The 6,000-nt window shown below is 44.0% G+C and overlaps 1 non-coding gene across 1 annotated transcript; it reads left to right on the top strand.

The window, feature by feature from the left end:
* The first annotated feature begins 4,485 nt into the window (after window positions 1-4,485).
* On the top strand, window positions 4,486-4,557 carry trnap-cgg (transfer RNA proline (anticodon CGG)). Its single transcript has one exon. It is a non-coding gene; the product is annotated as a tRNA-Pro (tRNA).
* The last annotated feature ends 1,443 nt before the right edge of the window (window positions 4,558-6,000 follow it).

Raw genomic sequence — 6,000 nt, 5'->3', positions numbered from 1 at the left:
GGATTCAGCGAAGTCTGAAGTACCGGCAAATTCAAGTTTTGCTTTTTGGAAATTTCTGGATTTTTTTCCCCGAATATTTTCGATTTGAAATGAACAGGAGCAGGCTGAACAAAACAGGGTTACCAAGGTTCCGAAGAATGAGGGACAGAAAAATAGGGCAACAGACGGCCAACAAGACTATGGAACAATATACCATAGACACAATACACGGGTAAGAAAACACATGGACGGTGTAGACTTCGCACTGACGGAGCCAGCTGAGGGCTTTAAATAGGCATCAGGGGAAACTAAAGTGAAGGCAGGTGTGTAGAACGAGGGTGATCAGGCCGGTGATTAGTAAACCGGCGAGTGGCTGAAACCGTGGAGGGAGGAGGCGAGGTCGTTACAGTATGTAGCAATGTAAGTATCATTGGAAGGAGGGACTTAAGCGACATAAGTATTAAATGCTTAGCATTGCTCTATTTAGAGGCATGTTTATATTACTTAACAAAAAAATTCAATAAAAACTTTTTAGACTCTGTATTAGTTGAGCAGATCACATAACATTAATTCACATTTGTATCATTTGTTTAAGAAAAGGTTTAATTTCTTTTCTTTCAAAAGAGTAGTTTGCAGTAATTATCTCGAAATGCATTTCCTTTACCTTTGGGACCACAGGCTAATTTGAATTATTTATTTTTTATTAACTTTATTTCCAAAATAAAAGCATCAATATCTGAGGAGTTCAGATATGCACCTTCCAATCCGCACAATGTAGAGAAAGTTACATACAACATGACGGGACTTTTGTGATTTAAAAAACAAACAAGGGATTCATGGTTTGTTGGTCTAGGAGAATGATTCTCACTTTGGATGCGTGAGGTCCCAGGTTCAAATCCCAGATGAGCCCTTGGTATTACTAACTTTGGTAACTGCTTCTTTGCTGCAATGTAAAACTGTAACCCATCATTTGTGCCCACAAGGGTTAAACAACTGTCTTTCTCCCACACTCTATGGCCTATTGGTTTAGCCAGTTTAACCATCACATGCATCCCCTCTGAGCAGCTGAGTTCCCAGTTCACACTTGTTGATGTGTCCCCTTGACTGTCACACACCTATCTCTCCACAGGTTTGACTGACTGCTGTTTCCAAAAGGAAACACAGGTTCTCTCTTCCTGCAGTGAAGGATGCTCTAATTTGTAGCTGTTCCTTATCCAGATTTTCTGGAAGGTTCAGATCCCAAACAACCCCTTGTAGTTTCTCTTACACGTATTTATATCTGTTATACCCTATGTATGGATATCTTTCTGTCATATTCTCTGCCCCTGACCCACCAATGTGCGTTAGTAAAGACTTCACCTTCCACAGCTTTGATATGTAGACACTGGAGAACGTACTGCTGTTTATAAAACTTGTTTTCCGCAGAGACTGGGGTTGCAGTTTTTGATTGGTTGTTCAGGGCTGGTCCTGACCTCTTTGCTGCTGTAGTGTTTATTCTATTGTGCTGAGTGTGATGGTCCCTTGGTTGAAACCTCACATTTCCTGTTTACACAAGTTTGCCCTCTCACTTTTCCGACCTGCTGGTAGTTGTTATAGGTGAAGATGGGCCTTTAGGTGAAGACCAAAAGACCAAAAATCGCTAAAAAAGCAGGGGGAACTGGTTGCAGATATGGCTGTCAAAACCAGCTCGCACTTCTGAAATCATGGAATATTAGGCTTGGTTTGTGGTTTTCACATTCTAGACCAGTGGTTTTCAATCTGTTCTTCAGGGCCCCACTTCCACTGCACATTTCAGTTCGAGTCCAGCACTAGTACACCAAATCCCACTGATCTAGACAAGTTGCAAAAGTTTAAGGGATTTTAAAGGAGAAAGGAGCATGGGCAGCTGAAAGAGTATCACAATAGTCCAGACTAGAAATGAGACAAACTTAAATGAGGTGTTGTGTGCTTGGTGAGGAAGCCCTTGAGTGAATTCTATGGATGCTATACACTATGTGCCTATCAGTGAGTCATCAGTGCAGCAAGGAAGGTTAGCGGACACGATCATTTTTAAGGGAGACAAGGAGAAGTTGTAAAGAGTGATGGGGAGCTTGGGGGGCAGACAGTCTGGGTGGGGGCAGACAGTCAGACACCAAGGAGGTGTTGTATATGGTGTTGGAGAGGTTTGGGGGCAGACGGACAGAGAAAGAGGAGGTGATGATCTGACATCCAGGGTGAAATATCAGATCGGCCTGTGAAGCTGGACCGAGAAAAAGGAGATAAGAGGAAAACTTTAAATGTTGTTTGCATAGAGGTTGTGTGAGAGCCCATCAGAAGCCATGACAGACCCTACAGACATTGTGTAAAGAGAGAGGAGTTGGAGGACTACAATTTAGTTATTTGGCAGATGCTTTTTACCAAAGCGACTTACAATCAGTGCATCAGTCGGATTTCTAATACCTTGTGAGCAGAGATCACTATAAAACTGAGCGTCAAATTGCCCCTTCGCATTGCGCCCCTGGAATACTTTGACAAACACAGATACAAGACAAAGGTTTTTTTTTTTTTTTTCTAGGATAGGGAGGTTAGGCATTGGGGGACAGGTGTGTTCTAAAGAGGTGGGTTTTCAGTTTCCTGCGGAAGATGGTAAGAGATTCCGCAGTCTCGACTGCATGGGGGAGGTCGTTCCACCACCTCGGGTCAATGGCGGAGAAGAGGCGTGGTCAGGAGGAGCGGCTGCCGGGTTCCCGGAGTGAGGGGACCGTCAGTAGAGCGGAGGGTCCTAGTTGGGGTGTACGGAGTTATAAGAGACCGAAGGTGTGATGGGGCGGAGCCTCTTGTGGCCTGGTAGGCCAGCACCAGTGTCTTGAACTGGATGCGGGCTACTACCGGAAGCCAGTGGAGCGCAGTAAGCAGTGGAGTGACATGAGAGTGTTTAGGGAGGTTGAATACCAGGCGTGCAGCGGCATTCTGCACAAGCTGGAGCGGCCTAATGGCGCAGGCTGGCAAGCCAGCCAGTAGAACGTTGCAGTAGTCCAGGCGGGAGATGACGAGCGCTTGGACCAGGAGCTGGGACAAACCCTTTTGAACAATCAGTTGAGAGCATGTGTGGAAATATGACCTGGTATGAGGGCTCTTTCAGATAGAAAGCAAATCGTGTAAGGGCAAAGCATGAAATGACCTAGATCTGTAAAGAAGTCTTTTTTGATGATGTTAAATGCAGCAGTCAGGTCTAGAGGGATGTGACCATAAATATGAGGGTGGAAACTCTCAGCATGTGTTGAGTGGGTGGCTTTGAAACTTGTCTCTTTAGGGATCCAGGTGGTTGTTCTGGGATAAGTAAGCATATATTTGCATATTATAATGCCGACAAGAGGAAGGACATGAGATTGCTGCTTTGTCTTTTTTGATGACAGTTGGTTCCTAGAGGAGGGATGCCACCCAGGCAACCCTGAACACGGGTGGGACAATGTCTGGGTTTAGTGACAAGTTTATAATAGCTGCAATGAAAGGGAGTATGACAGCAGTAGAATTCAGATGACAGACAAGAGCAGCTGGCCTAGAGGGTAGGTGTTGGGACTGTTATGCAAGATGATATCAGAAGTAAGTGTGATTGGGAAGTGAGTTTGTACTGTGTGCAATTCCACAGGGAAGGACCTGCAGATATTGCCAACCCTCTGATCAAAGAAGGTGGTGAAATCTTCTGGTGAGAGATGTGGCAGCAGTGGGAGGGTGTTAGAGGAGAAGAGAAAGTTAAGTGGGGAAAAAAGTGTATGTGGTTTACCTGAAGCTTTTACAAATGTAAAGGCTAAGGTGTTAAAATGGCGTATGCTAAAGTATAGGGTATTCTGTGATGGGGGAAGAGGTCTTGGCTCTGGTGGCTCACTGCTGTTGGTTTCCTCCAGTGCCAAAGGCCAAGGAAACGCCTCTAGTTAGTGGAAGCTTGGCTTTTTGCCAGTGTCTGTTTATTGAGTGAGTGTGACAAGAATTGTTCTTTTGACTTTAAAACTGACATGACTCACTGGTGTTGCTCCAGAGGTTTCTCTGGTTGCTGTGGTAGTTTCACAGTCCATGGGTATCATGGTACTCACTCACTCATTATCTAAGCCGCTTATCCTGATTAGGGTCGTGGGGGGTGCTGCAGCCTATCCCAGCACTCATAGGGCGAAAGGCAGGGAAACACCCTGGACAGGTCACCAGTCCATCGCAGGGCAGACACACAGACAAACACACTCACACACACATTCATACCTAAGGGCAATTTGGTGTCTCCAATTCACCTAACCTGCATGTCTTTGGATTGTGGGAGGAAACCCATGCAGACACGGGGAGAACATGCAAACTCCACACAGAAAGGACCCTGGCCAAACCTGAAACCTTCTTGCTGTGAGGCGACAGCGCTACCCACTGCACCACCGTGCCACCCTATCAGGGTACTTTCTTGCACTATTACAGTTTGCAGGTCCAAGGTGCAGACATTAACCCCCTGGTCAGTCCGAATGAGGAGTATTAGAGCAAAACAAACATGGCTCGTTGGTCTAGGGGTATGATTCTCGCTTCGGGTGTGAGAGGTCCCGGGTTCAAATCCCGGACGAGCCCATGTCTTCAATAATTGCTATTTGCCCATTCCATCAGTGAACACTTCTCTCTGTTGACCAGCTGTTTATGGCTAAGGTGGAACAATGTTATGCTATCAACTGCATCCACAATGATCAACCAATAAAATGATAAGTCAATATACTTTTTGTCCTTTTGATTTACAGTGATGATTCCCAGTTCAGGGTGCAAGAGGCTTCTGCTTGCTTTTAGACATGTATTGTCTGTTTTGCTTACATGAATAGCATTTATATGGGAATGTGTTTAAAATAATTGTTTTTTTAGTATGTTGAACGCATTAAGATATATATATATATATATATATATATATATATATATATATATATATACATAGACAAATCAGTGGCGTGCTGTCAGGGTAAGCAAGGTAAGCACTGCTTGCCCAGCTTTCCTACGCGAAAGTAAATGTCAAAAGATATATCTCTCAGGAGTGATAATTTTCTACGTATATGTACAATACACAGTCTACTACTGTCTATTTTAATACATTTCCCCCACGACCCTTCCACTGCCCTCTTGTGGCGTTTTGTCCTGTTTCGCTGTGCTTTTCTGCCGAGAATAAGCTGTGCTTACCTACAGCTCGTTAAACTCAACGGCGGATCTGTTCAGCTGACGTCATTGGTCCCATTGAAAAGTGTAGGCGAAGGCACGCGCTTTTAAAATCGCTCGCGCTGTTCTGACATCAGTTTTTGCATTTTAAGTTTGACAAAACACACTCGTGCCTGCGTATTGGCGCCGGACGATGACGCTATGGGATAACTAGCCGACAAGTGTGCTACTTTTAGCGACGTTTCCACCGAACTCTCAATATTTGACGTTATCCAGCTAACATCAGAATCATTGGAAAGGCAAGCGTTCTTGGAACTGCTTGCCCTGTTCTGAGATCAGTGTATTTGTGTCCTGTGTTGGGCGGTAAAACGATTGAAACCGTCTATTGGTAAAGACTGTCATCCACAAGACAATTTCAATAGCCTTTTTACCAGACTGAACAAAGCTATATATGGCAACAGTAAGTTTGAGAGACATAATATGTGCAGAAAGGAAAGTCCAGGGTCCTACATCAAATGGTAAGCATTTTGAAGATAACCACAAAAATTGTGTATTGAGTGTGGAAGGTTTTCCTGTAATGTATTTTTCAAGCAAGCTCCTGCAGATATGTGCAATGTAAAGTTTAGTGTCAGATAAAAAAAAAAAAAAATCTGAGTAATTTTCCCATTTGGTTAGGCAGAGCCCAGCAAGACATGGGAGAGGCACTTTCAAGACAGGGAAGTCAGAGAGTAGAAAACCATAAGACAGACATTTGTACCATATTGGGCAGACTACAAATTCCAGAGAGTACTATGGTTATGCTGTATGGCCATTAAACGGTATGTTTGATTTTAATTTTTAACTCTTTTGGCTGTTTCTGTAATGAACCATGTGTGT

This window comes from Chanos chanos, chromosome 5 (genome assembly GCF_902362185.1).
Source record: "Chanos chanos chromosome 5, fChaCha1.1, whole genome shotgun sequence".
NCBI lineage: Eukaryota > Metazoa > Chordata > Actinopteri > Gonorynchiformes > Chanidae > Chanos > Chanos chanos.
The sequence above is the reverse complement of the archived record's forward strand: the minus strand, read 5'-3'. Positions and strand labels throughout refer to the sequence as shown.